The sequence below is a fragment of the Pleurodeles waltl genome, chromosome 1_1 (assembly GCF_031143425.1).
Source record: "Pleurodeles waltl isolate 20211129_DDA chromosome 1_1, aPleWal1.hap1.20221129, whole genome shotgun sequence".
Lineage (NCBI taxonomy): Eukaryota > Metazoa > Chordata > Amphibia > Caudata > Salamandridae > Pleurodeles > Pleurodeles waltl.
The window spans coordinates 304,538,388-304,554,669 of record NC_090436.1 but is presented as its reverse complement, the minus strand read 5'-3'; the positions used below and the strand labels follow the sequence as shown (position 1 = coordinate 304,554,669).

Below are 16,282 nucleotides of genomic sequence, written 5' to 3'. Positions count from 1 at the left end.
GGGCAACACCCCCCCTAGTGCTTTTGGAGGACGTCTGCTGTGATTGGACATCCAAATTTAAATCAGGTGTGGGAGCCATGATTGGTTGATCAGCAGCACCTGGTGAAGCACCCTCATTAGGCTCCATGCAGTTCCCAGCCTCATCAACTGCACTGGTTTGTTTTCCCACCAAAACCGGAGCACCTTCCCCAGAGGTGTCTTGCTCCACAGTTAAATCCACCTTTCCTTCAGCCAATGATAAACCAGGTTGGAGAGCAAATCTTTCCTCCTCCAAACCAAGCCTGATTTATTCTTCCTCCTCCTCCTCTACATCTTCCCTTGACCTCCCTCTACTCTGGTGGGTAGTGAAAGGTGACTCCAGTCGCTCAGCTTTGATTTTAAAGGCATAGGAGGAGGGGCAGTTTTTAAACTCATGCTCGGTTGAGCCACAAAGATTGCACGTTTTTTCAGCCACACAATGCTCAGCTTTATGTCCAGTGTTTCTTCACTTAGTGCAGAAAGGAGCAGTGCAATCCTTAGCCAAGTGCCCCTCCACATTACATTTCCTGCATCTCCTCAGCTGACCCACATAGAAGACAGTGCCTGTGGCTCCACCAAGTCTAATAGCGCTAGGTATGTGCCTCAGTTCCTCAGTGGCATGGTCTCTCTATAAAGTTACCAAGGCTTTAAAGTAGCCAGTCTTTACTCCATCAGCATTTCTCACTCTTTCCCCATGAGAAACAATGCAAAACTGATTGAGCCAGGTGATAATGTCAGCGCTCTGAACATACTCATTAAACATGGAGACATTCACCCATCTCTTCTGAGGCTGAGTCAAGGCATTAATGGAAAACACTTTCAAAGGTGCAGAGTCATTCCTTTCTTTAAAGCGCTTGAGGCATTGTTCAAACAAAGCAAAGGTGGTGAAAATCACTTCAAAGACTTCACCTCCAGGAAAAGCAAACAGGTAGTCAATCTGATCAGGTCTGAATCCAAGTTGCTTTTGCAGCACTGAGCGGCTGAACAACAATCCATCCATCTTGACATCTTCAACTCCTGAGAACCTCACGGCATTTCGGCGCGCTCGACTAGCCGCCATCTTCGCAGAGATCCCTTCCGGAAGGGTCGCCCGATTTCACGCTGAAGAGAAGAGCTGCACTCTCTGGATAAACTGAAACCTCCTCCTCGGATACCACAGAGAAAACAACCACGTCACCATGGTGTCTCCCCTGCCAGGTAAGTATGAGTTGGAAGGGGACAGGGCAAGGGGGGCCCGCTTGGCACCTCCCTGCAGAGCGAGGGTGGCATCCACAGAGGCAAGGCCTGAGGCGGGGCAGAGCATGGGCGTGGGGGCACAAAGTGACCAGCCAATGCCCCGCAGATCCTTTGGGCAAAGCCGTTGCCTACCCAAAGCTGCTTCCCACAAGCCTCGGCCGGCCAGCAAAATTTGCATGACCACGCCATCCAGCAGAGCCAATCAGGGCCTTGCTTTCAGGATCCTGTCCATTGCTGAGAATTTGGGCAAGGGTAGAGTAGAGCATGCTGACAGGTGGGCTGGCCAGGTGGAAAGAAGGCCCAGAAGCAGAGTTGGAGGCTTCTGAGCCTACAGAACTGCCACTAAGCCCTACTCTAGGGCTAGGCAGTGCTTTTGTTGGCCAAAGCCAGGGAAAAGGCCTGTCGGGGAGCAGGGTTTCACGCCCTGAGCCCCTCACGAACGCTCCCAAACGCGGCAGAACCCTCGCCGGGCAGAGCCCTCTGCCGGGCCCAGGCCTGGTGGCTTCAGCCATAGTCTTGGCCCCAGAAGGCAAGGGTGAGTACTACAGGCTGGCAGCCGGTCCACAGGCCCCGGTGCTTAGCTGAGAGGGACAGACCTGTCACCTAGCCAGGGCCTACTTTCCTCTCTCTGGATAGGTCCCCTGAGTGGGACGCCGCAGCTATCCCAGCACTCCCCAGGCTCCTGAATTTGCATGCCGCTTCCCCTTGCCCAGCCCCATTTCTAGCCTGCTGCAGCACCCAGAAGGAAGCTGGAGAGACACCTAAGGGTGCTCCAGAGTGTTTTTTCTTGTTGCCTTTCTTGATACCAGAGATCAGGGGAAAGCGCGAACGCAGTCCCCCACTACCAGAAATTATGCAGTCGAGTATCCCGCATTTGGGGACATCGCAGGGGTCAGCACATCCGAAGTGCAATGGATGAGCCTCACCCTGGGAGAACCACCTTCGTGATCATGGTGTCTCCCCTGCCAGGTAAGTATGAGTTGGAAGGGGACAGGGCAAGGGGGGCCCGCTTGGCATCTCCCTGCAGAGCGAGGGTGGCATCCACAGATGACAGCCTGAGGCGGGGCAGAGCATGGGCGTGGGGGCGCAAAGTGACCAGCCAAGGCCCCGCAGACCCTTTGGGCAAAGCCGTTGCCTACCCAAAGCTGCTTCCCAGAAGCCTCGGTCGACCGGCCAGTGAAATTTACATGACCACGCCATCCAGCAGAGCCAATCAGGGCCTTGCTTTCAGGATCCTCTCCATTGCTGAGAATTTGGGCAAGGGTAGAGTACAGCATGCTGACAGGTGGGCTCGCCAGGTGGAAAGAAGGCCCAGAAGCAGAGTTGGAGGCTTCTGAGCCTACAGAACTGCCACTAAGCCCTACTCTAGGGCTAGGCAGTGCTTTTGTTGGCCAAAGCCAGGGAAAAGGCCTGCCGGGGAGCAGGGTTTCGCGCCCTGAGCCCCTCACGCCTTACCGAACGCTCCCAAACGCGGCAGAACCCTCGCCGGGCCCAGGCCTGGTGGCCTCAGCCATAGTCTTGGCCCCAGAAGGCAAGGGTGAGTACTACAGGCTGGCAGCCGGTCCACAGGCCCCGGTGCTTAGCTGAGAGGGACAGACCTGTCACCTAGCCAGGGCCTACTTTCCTCTCTCTGGATAGGTCCCCTGAGTGGGAGGCGGCAGCTATCCCAGCACTCCCCAGGCTCCTGAATTTGCATGCCTCTTCCCCTTGCCCAGCCTCATTTCCAGCCTGCTGCAGCACCCAGAAGGCAGCTGGAGAGACAGCTAAGGGTGCTCCAGAGTGTTTTTTCTTGTTGCCTTTCTTGATACCAGAGATCAGGGGAAAGCGCGAACGCAGTCCCCCACTACCAGAAATTATGCAGTTGAGTATCCCGCATTTGGGGACATCGCAGGGGTCAGCACATCCGAAGTGCAATGGATTAGCCTCACCCTGGGAGAACCTTTTTTTTTTTTTTTTTCTTTTTTTTTTTTTTTAAGGTTCAAAATCTTTATTCAACCATTAAAAGACAGAATACATGTTAGCCAATCCATGTTTCAGGTGGCACGACAATGGACCAGGTGAAAACCCGCACACAGTGCCTAGGCCAACACCAGGTTAACATCTAGATGTTAATGCATTCCGAAGTAAAAGAAACTAAAAGCAGGTTTAAAAGCAATGGGATAAAAGAAAAAAACCAAAGATCAATCCCAAGAAACACAGCAACTCCTGTGTTAGAAAAAAGCCCAAACTAAAAAATAAACCATCCATCACCCATGATCACTCCAACACCATTCCAAATAGGTAGGCACCTTACCCTTCAGACATACATCTTTAGACAAGTAATCGTGGACCAAGGAACAACCAAGAGCATAGACCACTTGTGGGGAGAGATCAACACCTTTGAAAAGTAGAAGATTTCTAGCCCTCCACAAAGCATCCTTCAAGCAATTAACCACAATCCAATACTTCTGACATGGGGAGCCGGAAACGAACAGGCCAAAGATCACACCCTCTCTAGACAAAACCACATCAGAATTCAGGGAAGAAAGCCATACTTCCGCCAAAGCCCACACCTGTTGTGCCATGGGGCAGTACCAAAAGAGGTGGTCACAAGATTCTTCTGCCAAACAACCCTTCCTGACACAAAAGGGTGCCCTAGAACATCGTCTCCTAAACAAAAAAAGACGGAGAGGCAGGCAACCATGTGCTGTGGACCATGCCAGGTCACAATGGATATTATGAAGGTACCGTACAGAAACATTTGCCCAAATAGCCTTAGAAGCCAGGTCTGAAAACCCCCTGACTGGTACCTACTGCTGGTGCCCAGTAACAGATTTGCGATTGAGCCTAGGTCAGATCAAGCCCAAAGGAATTGCGTGTAAATTGTGAGTCCTAATGAATTTCCTGGCATAAAAGTAAGCAAATGGGCAGGATTCTGAATGAGGCATGCTATTTGTGACAACCATGCCCCATGTTCTGCACACCAGAAAATTCAGCCAGAAACTGGCAAAAAAAGACCACTTCCTTTCTTCCTTATCCAGACAAATACTCCCTCTGATCATGGTGCAAATAAACAAAGATTGCAAAGCGAGACAAATGTTTGGAGCACTCTTGCCACCCAAATCCACAGGCTTTAACATGGTCACGCGAGCCACTCTTTCTTGCCTTCCTCTCCAAATGAACTGAAAAACCCACCTGTAGCAGTGTAAGGCAGTGTCGGGGGACGGGGTAAACCACTGCAATATACAGAAGGCACGATAGAAATTCTGCCTTTGCAACAAGTATTTTACCAGTCATAGTAAGTGACCGCAAACCCCAAAGTGCAATCTTCCGCTTTACCTTGGCCATACATTCGGACCAGCTCTGCAAGCTACCACCCTCACCAAAAAACAGACCAAGAACTTTGACGCGATCTTGCACTACCTTAAGGCCCCAATCCATCTAATCTTCCTTCCAGTTGACATAATAACACTCACTGTTTGCCAGGTTAATCCTCGATGATGGAGCAAAGGAAAACCTACTACAATACCATAAAAACTGGTGGATGGAAATATTATCTGAACAAAAAACAGATACATCGTCCATATAAGCAGAGGCAGTGACAGAAACCCCCCTACCTCCAGGGACAGAGATCCCTTTAATCAGCTTATCAGCCCTCAGTGAGGCAAGAAAAGGTTCAATAGCAAAAATGAACAAGACAAAGGACATCCCTGCCTCACTCCTGACAGAACAGAAAAAGAGTCAGTCAACCTGCGTTGACAATTACCTTGCTGTAACAATGGGAATACAACAAAGTAATCCATAACCTAAAATGAGGACCAGAATTCATATGTTCTAAAACCTTGAACATAAAAGAGTGGCTTAACCTATCAAAAGCCTTTTCCCAGTCCAAGTTCAGTAAACACACAGATAACCCACGGTCTTTCACATACGTAACACATCTGTTACTAAGCATATATTAACAGAGATTTGATGCCCACGTATGCCACATGTTTGGTCTGATTCAATCACAGTGGGAACAACAGCCCGTAATCGAAGGAACAATGATTTTAAAGTCAACATTAAGAAGGCTGATTGGACGCCAGTTTATAACATTAGCTCTATCACCTTTCTTCTTATAGATAAGTTTGACGCAACCACCTCTCAAGGAGTAGGGAAGCAATCCTAGCCTCATAGAACATTAAAATACTTCAAGCAATCAGAGCCCATAAAGTCCCAAAACGTAGCATAGAATTCTACAGAAATGTTATCTGTACCCAGGGCCCTTTCCTTAGGAAAGCTGACCATTGCCCTTTCAATGTCTGCAAGTACCAAATCCCTTTGGAGATCGGCCTTATCCTCATCAGACAAAGACAACCGCAGATGTTGCAAGACAAAATTCACAGTCGCATCGTCTGATTCTTTGGGGCCATACAGGTGTTTATAGAAGTCATGCACACAGTCCAGGATACCTTCAGTGGTGGTATGTTTGGTACCCTGGGAGTCCAACATAGCATCTATAAGTCTCCCAGCAGTCTTAGTTTTCCAAAAGAAAAACCTAGAGCAAGTCTAATTTTCCTCTAGGAACTGAACCCTGCTGTGGAGAATCAAACCCTTTGTAAATTCATTGTATAATGAGGACATCCTTTGTTTGCACAACATTGTCTGCTTGTACATCAACCCTGTATTCCCACAGCTTGGACAAATTCTTGAGCTTGATTTGTAAATAGTTGATTCTGCATTGTCTCTCTCTAGCCACTCTAGTTCCCTCACTATTAAAGAAGGACTGCATATGAAGCTTAATGGCCTTCTACCACTCACTGATTGAGGAGGAAAAAATCTTCAGGGACTGCCAATTCTGGTAAAGACACCTAAACTTCTTCCAGGTGGCCTTGTCATTGAGTAAATCAGTATTTAGTTTGCACAAACCTTTCCCTCTAATAGATATCTCACCTATGGACACACCAATGGAAATAAGGTTGTTATCTGAAAAAACAAAATGGAATGATTTAGGCTGAAACTATCGTTTCTGAGGGACTTGCAAAGATAAAATCAATGCAAGACTTAGTGGAAGAGTTAGAACTAACCCAAGTGTATCCTGGATCATTAGGATGTAACACTTTGTAAGTATCCTGTAAATGAAACCCAGAAATTATACTATTCAGTGAGTTGGAGCTACTGTCAAGGTATACTGCAGACAAGGGAATCTGTCTTCCACATCCGGTAAACAGTTAAAATCACCTCCTAGAAAAACATTTGTGTTGCATAAAAGGAGCTGAGGCAGGAAGCTCAAAACATTGTTTCTGCAGCAGGACAGTGATGTAGGGCAGTTCACATTAATGAGGCGTAAATCATGTCTATTCCATGTACCATCCACACATAATAGTCTCTCTTTAACCAGATGTTGTACCTTGTGAATAGCAAAGTCAGAACTGCAAAATAAAATGCCTATACGTGCATTTTGGTCGGAATTACAGCCTGACCAGATTGAAGGGCCACAAGTCCACATTTGCTGCAATTTGTCCTTAGAATGTTCTGGAATAGCGCATTCCTGTAAAAAATAATGTCTACGTTTTGCAGTCTTAAAAAAGTCAAAAACTGATGAACATTTCCTATCATTACCCAAGCATCTGACATTAATACTTCCCAAGAGAAGCATCTGGAATTATTTGAAAAATATAAACATTGTAAGTTTGCACTTCTAGTCTTCTAGTCTACTTTCCTATTCCGTTTCTTTGTCTTCCTTTTTATCACAGGGGTAAAGCCATCCTCCCCTTTCACCGCCTGGAAATTACGCCTTTCATCCTGTGCATACAAGTCTCTAGAGTCATTGCTCTCAAACCCAGTCTCTTCAGTGTCATCACCGTCTTTCTCTTTCCTTTTTAATGAGGTTGAGGCATCCATGGCATCCTCAACCTCTTCCTCAATAAAAATGTCATCCTTGCCCCACTCAACTAACTCACCAGCAGCTGCAGAGTCAGAGAAAGAAGACTGTTCCAGGGCTGTACAGGCATACTCTATCTCACTGCAAGAGTCTGTAGAGGACATTGTAGAAACTGTAACCTGAGTATCAATAGCATTTGCAGTACCAGAAGAAGCAGTTTCTAGGGTGTGCTGGCTTAACATAGAAAATACCTTTGGTGTAACATACAGACTGTCACCCTTATCCGTGCCTTTTGGCTGCAGAACAGAATGTGGAACAAGTTGCACGTTAGATGTGTCAATGGCTGCACCTGTATCGGAAATCACGGAAGAGCCTCCAGCAATAATTATTCCATTCCTTTAGGCAGCACACAAGTGATATTAGGCAACACCGCCCCCCCAATCCAAATCATGTGTGGGAGCCATGATTGTTGGATCAGGAGCACCTGGTGAAGCTCCCTCATTGGGTTCCATGCATTTTCCAACCACATCATCTGCACCTGCTTGCTTTCCCTCCAAAAATGGAGCACCTTTCCCAGAGGTTTCTTGCTCCACAGTGATATCCACCTTTTCTTCAGACAGTCATAAACCAGGTGGGAGATAAAATCTTTCCTCCTCCAAACCAAGCCTGATTAATTCTTCCTCCTCTGCCTCAACATCTTCCCTTGATCTCCCTCTACTCTGGTGGGGAGTGAAAGGTTGCTCCAGTCGCGCAACTTTGATTTTAAAGACACAGGAGGAGGGGCAGTTTTTAAAATCCTGCACGTCTTCTCAGCCACACAAATCTCAACTTCATGGCCAGTGGTTCTACACTTAGTGCAGAAAGGTGCAGTACGATCTTTAGCCAAGTGCCCCTCCAAATTACATTTCCTACATCTCCTAGGCTGATCCACATAGAGGACAGTGCCTGTGGCTCCTCCCAGCCTAATAGCGCTTGGCCCCAGTTCCTGAGTGGCAGGGCCTCTCTTTAAAGATACCAAAGCTTTAAAGTAGCCAGTCTTTACTCCATCAGCATCGCCCACTCTTGCCCCATGAGAAACAATGCAAAACTGATTGAGCCAAGTGTAATGTCAGCGCTCTGAACATATTCATTAAACTTGGAAACATTCACCCATCTCTTCTGAGGCTGAGTCTAGGCATTTATGGAAAACATTCTCAAAGGTGTAGAGTCATTCCTTTCTTTAAAGCGCCTGAGGCATTGTTCAAACAAAGCAAAGGTGGTGAAAATCACTTCAGAGACTTTACCTCCAGGAAAAGCAAACAGGTAATAAACCTGATCTGCTGTAAATCCAAGTTCCTTTTGCAGGACTGACTGACTTAACAATCCATCCATCTTGACGTCTTCAACTGCTGAGAACCTCATGGAATTTCGGCGCGCTCGACTAGCCGCCATCTTTGCAGAGATCTATTCCGGAAGGGTCCCCCGATTTCACGCTGTAGAGAAGAGCTGCACCCGCTGGAAACACCTCTTCGGATACCTCAGAGAACACAACCATGTGATCATGGTGTCTCCCCGGCAAGGGAAGTATGAGTTGGAAGGGGACAGGGCAAGAGGGGCCCGCTTGGCATCTCCCTGCAGAGTGAGGGTGGCATCCACAGAGGCAAGGCAGGGCGTGGGGGTGCAAAGTGACCAGCCAAGGCCACGCAGCCACTTTGGGCAAAGCAGTTGCCTACCCAAAGCTGCTTTCCACAAGTCTCCGCTGGCCAGCAGAGCCAATCAGGGCCTTGTTTTCAGTATCCTGTCCATTGCTGAGAATTTGGACAAGCTTAGAGTAGAGCATGCTGGCAGGTGGGCTGGCCAGGTGGAAAACAGGCCCAGAAGCAGATTTTAAGGCCCTTTCCCAACATTCCCCAGGCTCCTGAATTTGCATGCCACTCGCCCATGCCCATTTTCAACCTGCTGCAGCACTCAGAAGGAAGTTCGAGAGACGGCTACAGGTGCTCCAGAGTGTTTTTTCTTTTTTTCTTTTATCTTTCTTTGATATCAGATATCGGGGGATAGCACGAACTCAGTCCCCCCACTACCAGAAATAATGCAGTCGAGTATCCCGCATTTGGGGACATTTCAGGGGTCAGCACATCCGAAGTGCAATGGTTGAGCCTCACCCTGGGAGAACCACCTTCGTGATCATGGTGTCTCCCCTGCCAGGTAAGTATGAGTTGGACGGGGACAGGGCTAGGGGGGCCCGCTTGGCATCTCCCTGCAGAGCGAGGGTGGCATCCACAGAGGCAAGGCCTGAGGCGGGGCAGAGCATGGGCGTGGGGGCGCAAAGTGACCAGCCAAGGCCCCGCAGACCCTTTGGGCAAAGCCGTTGCCTACCCAAAGCTGCTTGCCACAAGCCTCAGCCGGCCAGCGAAATTTGCATGACCACACCATCCAGCAGAGCCAATCAGGGCCTTGTTTCAGGATCCTGTCCATTGCTTAGAATTTGGGCAAGGGTAGAGTAGAGCATGCTGACAGGTGGGCTCGCCAGGTGGAAAAAAAGGCCAGAAGCAGATTTTGAGGACCTTTCCTAACATGACCCATGCTCCTGAATTTGCATGCCGCTCCCCCTTGCCCAGCCCCATTTCCAGCCTGCTGCAGCACCCAGAAGGAAGCTGAAGAGACAGCTAAGCATGCTCCAGAGTGGTTTTTCTTGTTGCCTTTCTTGATACCAGAGATCAGGGGAAAGCGCGAACGTAGTCCCCCACTACCAGAAATTATGCAGTCTAGTATCCCGCATTTGGGGACATTGCAGGGGTCAGCACATCCGAAGTGCAATGGATGAGCCTCACCCTGGGAGAACTTTTTTGTTTTTTTTGTTTTTAAGTTTCAAAACCTTTATTCAACTATAAAAAGACAGAATACATGGTAGCCAATCCATGTTTCACATGGCACGACATTTTACCAGGTGAAAAACTGCACACAGTGCCAAGGCCCAGTTAAGTTAACATCTAGATGGTAATGCAGTCAGAATTAAAAGAAACTAAAATCATGAAAATGTAAAATCAGTGGGATAGAAGAAGCCAAACAAAAAGAACAATACCAATGAACACAGCAACTACTGGGTTTGGGAAAAAAAAAAAACAAAGCAACAAAAAAAAAATAATCCATCACCCATGATCACTCCAACACCATTCCAAGTATGTAGGCACCTTGCCCTTCTAGAATATGTCTTTACACATATAATCTTGGACCAAAGAACGACCTAGAGCATAGATCACCTGTGGGGAGAGATCAACACCTTTGAAAAGCAGAAGATTTCTAGCCCTCCACAAAGCATCTTTCAAGTAGTTCACAACAATCCAATATTTCTAACATGGGAAGCAGGATCTGACCAGGCCAAAGATCATAACCTGTTTAGACAAAACCACATCAGAATTTAGGAACGATAGCCATACTTCTGCTCAAGCCCACACCTTTTGTGCATAGGGCAGTACCAAAAAAGGTGGTCACAGGATTCCTTTGACATGCAATCCTTCCTGACCCTAAATGGGGTTCTAGAATATCTTCTCCTATACAAGAAACAGCGGAGAGGTAGACAACCATGTACCATGTAGGTCACAATGTATATTAAGCAGTTACCATACACAGACATTTCCACAAATTGCCTTTAAAGTCTGATCTGAAAATTCACTGTAGCTGTTCCCCAGTGACTGATATGTTAATGAGCTTAGGTGAGATCAGGCCCAAAGGAATCCCTTTTAAATTGTATTTCCTTTTGAATTTCCTGGAATAAAAATAAACACCAGGGCAGTATTCTGCATGAGGCATGCTGTTACATACTACAATGCCCCATGTTCTTCATACCAAAAACGTTGACCAAAAACTGGCAAAAAAGGACCATTTCCTTTCTTCTTTCTCCTGACAAATGTCCCTTTTTATCGTGTCGCAGATAAAGGATTGTAAAGAGAGACCAATGTTTGGAACTTTCTTGCCACCCAAAACCACAGGTTTAAACATGGTCACACGAGCCACTCATTCTTGGTTCCCTCCCCAAATGAACTGAAAAATTCAACTTTATAGGAGTGTTACGCGGTTTTGAGAGATTGGGTGAACAGCTGCAATACACAGAAGGCTTGGGATAAATTCTGACCTTGCAATAACAATTTTACCGGTCATAGTAAGTGACCTCAGACACCAAAGTGCAAAATTTTGCTTGACCTTGGATATGCTTTCTGACCAGCTCTGCAGACTGCCATCCTCTCTAAAAAAAAAAAAATAGACCAAGAACTGTAATGTGATCTTGCACCATTTTAAGGCCACAATTTGTGTTGTTTTCTTTCCAGTTCACATACAAACACTCACTTTTTCCCAGTTTAATTCTTGATGAGGATGCAATATAAATTCTACTGCAATACCACAAAACCTGTCAAAATGTTATCTGAACAAAAACAGATAAAATATCCATAAAAGCCGAAGAAGTGAAAGAACACCCCATTCCTCCTGGGAAAGATATCCCTTTAATCATCTCATGAGCCCTCAGAGTAGCAAGAAAGGGTTCAATTATCAAAATGTAAAAACAAAAAAAGGGGGAAGGGCAAAGGGCATCCCTACCTCACTCCTGACGAAAGAGGAAAACAGTCCTTTAATGTGCCACTGACCATGCTGTAACAATTTTAGTACAAGAAAGCAACCCATGACCGGAAATTTTGACCAATATTCATATGTTGCAAAACCTTGAACATAAAAAAGTGATGTAACCTATCAAAGACTTTTTACTGGTCAAACTTAATTTCACATTTGATAACTCATCATTAACTGAACATAAATTGTTGGATGTTACGCCCTGGTACACCACATTTGGTGTGATTCAATGACCGTGGAAACGACAGTCCGCAATTGAACGAACAACATTTTAGACAAGATTTTGAAGTCTACATTCAGAAGACTAATTAAACACCAGTTTTTAAAATGAGCTCTATTACCTTTCTTCTTATAGATAGTTTTATGCATCCACCTCTTAAGGAGGTTGGGACCAATGCTGAAATACTTCAAGTAAGCCAGAGCCTCCTAAGTCCCAAAGCGTAGCATAGAATTCTATGTGTGTGCCATCTGAAGCAGGGGCCTTTCCCTTGGGCAGGCTCTGCTAAGCTCTTTCTATGTTTTCAAGTACAAAATACCTTTCAAGATCATCCTTGTCTTTATCAGACAAAAATAACTGCAGATGTTAGTTACATTGTCTAATTCTTTGAGGCCATATAATTCTTTATAGAAGCTATGCACACATTCTTTGATTCCTTCAATAGTGGTATGTTTTTTACCCTGTGAGTCCAACCTGGCATCTGTAATTCTCCCATTGGCTTTAGCTTTCGGAAAGAAAAATCTAGAGCAAGCATCATTTTCCTCCAAGAATTGAGCTGTACTTCTGAGAATCAAACCTTATGTAAAATCATTGTACAATGAGGGTATCCTCTGCTTGCACAACATTGTCTGCTTGTACATCATACCCATACTCCAACAGCTTGGACAAAGTCTGGAGCTGGATTTGTCAGTGGTTGATTCGGCATCTTCTCTTTCTAGCCACTATTTTCCTCAGGAATAATCCTGCAAGGTACATAGAGGGCCATTATAAATAATGGTGTGCCCCCTTTTAACGCCTGCTCTGTACAGGTGTTAAAAATAGCTGCTAAAAATTGTGCACTGGAATCTCAGATTCACTGTGCCATTTTTGCGCTCCATAACCCCTCCCTACCCAATGAGGGAATGCACCCTTGCGTTCATTATGCCTGGCGCGGGCATAATGTGGTGCAAGGGGATACAAAGTGGTGCAGTGCATGCATTGTGCTACTTTGTAAATCTGGTGCCGCAAATTTGGCCTTGTTAAGCCACATTAGTGTCATAAAAAATTGTTAAAGTGGTGCAAGGAGGCGCTAGTCCCTTTTAAATTTGGGCCTTGATTCTTCATAATTAATGTATAAGTATTCTCTCGTGGTGACATTAACTTTTGACCAAGAGGCAAAGAAGAAACAGTCACAGTCCCATAGAACCTGTCATATGAAGACATTATTTGTACAAAACACAGATATGTCATCCACATATGCAGAAGTAACAATCAAGGACCCCAGGCCCCTTGGGGAAAACAAATCCCTTAATGAGCTTGTCAGCCCTCCTTGTAGCCAGAAAATGTTCGACAGCCCGAATAAACAAAGAAGGGACAAAGGGCACCCGTGCCGCACCCCAGATAAAATAGTTATTGGTACCTTCACTGTCTCCTTTCCTAACACTCTACTGTAACAATTTGAATACAAAAGTTTGACCCAAGAACAGAATTTAGGGCCAAACTTTATTTTCGGCAGGACCTTAAAAAGGAAAGAATGATTCAGTTTATCAAAGGCTTTTTCCTGGTCTAAATTTAATTTGCAAAGAGACAAACCACAATTGTTAGCAAAAGATAAAACATCTCTTGTACGGCACAAATTATCATGAGTTTTCCTACCAGGTACACCACATGTTCGAACATAGTTAACAACCAAAGAAATGACAGGTCTTTTTTTTTTTTGTTTGATAAAGCGCTTTTATTGATTTTAAGAAAATGAGCAAAAGGAGAGAATACAAACACAAAAGCAAATAAACTTGCACCATTAACCCCAAGTCCCTGCTCCGACCTTTTGGTCTCTCTAGAACTCCCAAGCATTGATTGTGTATATGCATCCATTTCTGGTTCAGTAGATCACCGTGATGCGGTGGCTAACGTAATAAATGTGTGTTCATAAGCTGCAGTTCCCTCGCCACAGAGGCTCCGGGCCAGAAACTGAGATATTTCGTCAGACATGGTCATATACAGGTTAGTTGTTTAGCGCGTTTTCCCATTTCCCCCACACTCTGTTGTGTTTGTCTGGGCAACCCATTGCTTCATATATGGGCTTTTCGCATTGTGCGCACCAGTCCATCCCTCGCCTCCACTTGGCCAGGGCCGGTGCCTTCCAATCCACCATAATGTCTCTCTTTGCCACCAAGCAAGCTAATCCTAGGAAAGTTTGATTTCCTCTAGTTAGTCCCGTTTCCCCCATGGCACCCAGTAGGAGCTGCACAGGAGATGCCTCCACCTCAGATTGTAGAACCATTGAAATCTCAGCTATTATTGCCTTCCAGTATATCTCTATGATTGGTGAAGACCAGACCATAAGGAAGAAGTCGGCCTCCGGATTGGGGCAATGGGGGCCGTTAGCTGTGGGGCGGAGGCCTGCTTTAAAGAGTCTTTTGGGGGTGAGGTATGCTGTGTGCAGGTAGAGGATTTGTAGCATTTGAAATCGGGAGGAGATGGTTAATGATAGCGCGGCCATCAACGCTTCCCTCCAATAAGACTCATCTATAGGGCCCACCCAGCCCTCCCGCTTTAAGCGGAGTCCCACAAGAGGTGGAGAGGTGTTAGTAAGTACTGAGCAGTATAACTGGGAAATTCCACCTTTCCCCAAGCCTCCCATCAGGACCGTCACCTCTAAAGGGCTGTGTTCCGGAATATTGTCCCCTGGCAGCACGTGTGTTAGCAAGGCATGTCTAAGTTGGAAGTATTTATGGAATTGGTATTGTTTAGTGAATATATATCTTGGAGTTCCCCAAACGATCCTATGTGTGACCCTCCCCAAACATCTCTCAAAGTGGAGATTCCAATAGTGTCCCATTTCTGAAATCCCTCCAGTGCGGAGACCTCCGGCAACCACCTTCCCCTCCAGAGAGGAGTCTGCTGGGTGAGCCGACTCCACCAGCCCGACTCCTTCTGAGCTGCTCGCCACCTTGCAAGGGTGATCTTAGTTACCTCAGGGGTATCCCGTGAAATTGGGCCTCCATACAGCGCATCATAAATCCCCCTATTGCCTGTTGTTTGGAGTTCCAGTCTATATGTCGGGCCCGTCCAGCCCCTCCCAACCAGTCATTAATTACTAGTAAGTGTGTTGCCAGGTAATAGAAGTAGATGTTGGACATTCCCAGCCCTCCCTCGTGGATGTCTCTCTGACAGATTGCCAGGGATAGTTTGGGACGGGAGCCGTGCCACAAAAATTGGCGTGTTGTTGACTCCACTTCTTTGAACCATTTTCAGGGGACTGGGTATGGGAAGTTCTGTAGCTTTTATAGGAACCTGGGAAGTATCATCATTTTATAAAGTGCTATCCTACCCAGCAAATTAAGGGGTAACCTCCGCCACCGTTGGAGATCGTCTCTAACTTTACTAATGAGCAGGGTGATATTTAATTCCCACGCCAACTCCGGTAATAAGGCAATGTGTACTCCCAGATATTTAAAGCTATTGCGGCGGATCGGAATATTTTGTTGCTAGTCGACACAGTCTCTAGAGGGGTGCAAGGGGACCAACAGGGACTTACTCGGATTTAAGGTTAGGCCGGAGGCCTGTGAGAAAAGGTCTAGCAGTTGTAGGGTTCGCGGGCCACTCGTGGCAGGGTTGGAGAGGTAAATAAGAACATTGTCTGCATACAGTGCTACCCGGTCCTCTGGACCTGCGGGCCATGACCAGCCCTCCAACACGGGGTCATCCCTTATCAACCTCGCTAGTGGTTCTATCGCTAGTGCGAATAGTAGCGGGGACAACGGGCTTCCCTGACGGGTTCCACGACGGATGGGGAATGGTTCAGAAACTACACCATTCACCTGAACCCGCGCAGTTGGTTGGAATATAATAATTTTACGAGACCACGGAATTTAGGCCCTATGCCGTTGCACTGTACGACGTTATCCAGGTAGGACCATCTGCCGTATCGAAGACCTCTTCAAAGTCGAGCAAAAAGAGGGCCAATGGAGATCGAGTTAGGGTCCTTCGATGGGCCAGGGCGACATGTAGTCGTCTAATGCAGTGTCTAGTACTACGCAATGGTATAAAAACGCACTGGTCTGGGTGTACCAGTGACGGGAGCGCAACCCTCAACCTAGCAGCGAGTATGGTCGCCAGCACCTTAATCTCGGCATTCAGGAGAGAGATAGGCCTGTATGCTGAGCGGTTGCGAGACTGAGACTGGGTTTTCGGGATCACCACTATTGTTGCTTGATCAATCCCAGAGGGGAAATAGCCTTTCTCCTCGGCTTCCTCGTACATATTAAGCAGGTGGGGACTCAGAATATCCCCACACCTGTTATACAGTTCTGATGGGAAGCCATCTGGGCCGGGTGTTTTGCCCGCTGATAAGCTGGATATTGCTGCTGTAACTTCACCGA

The 16,282-nt window shown here is 46.6% G+C and overlaps 2 non-coding genes and 2 pseudogenes across 2 annotated transcripts; all 4 read right to left on the bottom strand.

The window, feature by feature from the left end:
* Positions 1 to 2,067: 2,067 nt before the first annotated feature.
* On the bottom strand, positions 2,068 to 2,231 carry LOC138295170 (U1 spliceosomal RNA). Its single transcript, XR_011203528.1, has one exon. It is a non-coding gene; the product is annotated as a U1 spliceosomal RNA (small nuclear RNA).
* An 838-nt stretch (positions 2,232 to 3,069) lies between these two features.
* On the bottom strand, positions 3,070 to 3,204 carry LOC138292079 (U1 spliceosomal RNA; annotated as a pseudogene).
* A 5,922-nt stretch (positions 3,205 to 9,126) lies between these two features.
* Positions 9,127 to 9,291, bottom strand: LOC138291819 (U1 spliceosomal RNA). Its single transcript, XR_011202571.1, has one exon. It is a non-coding gene; the product is annotated as a U1 spliceosomal RNA (small nuclear RNA).
* Positions 9,292 to 9,796: 505 nt separating this feature from the next.
* Positions 9,797 to 9,947, bottom strand: LOC138292061 (U1 spliceosomal RNA; annotated as a pseudogene).
* Between the last annotated feature and the right edge of the window lie 6,335 nt (positions 9,948 to 16,282).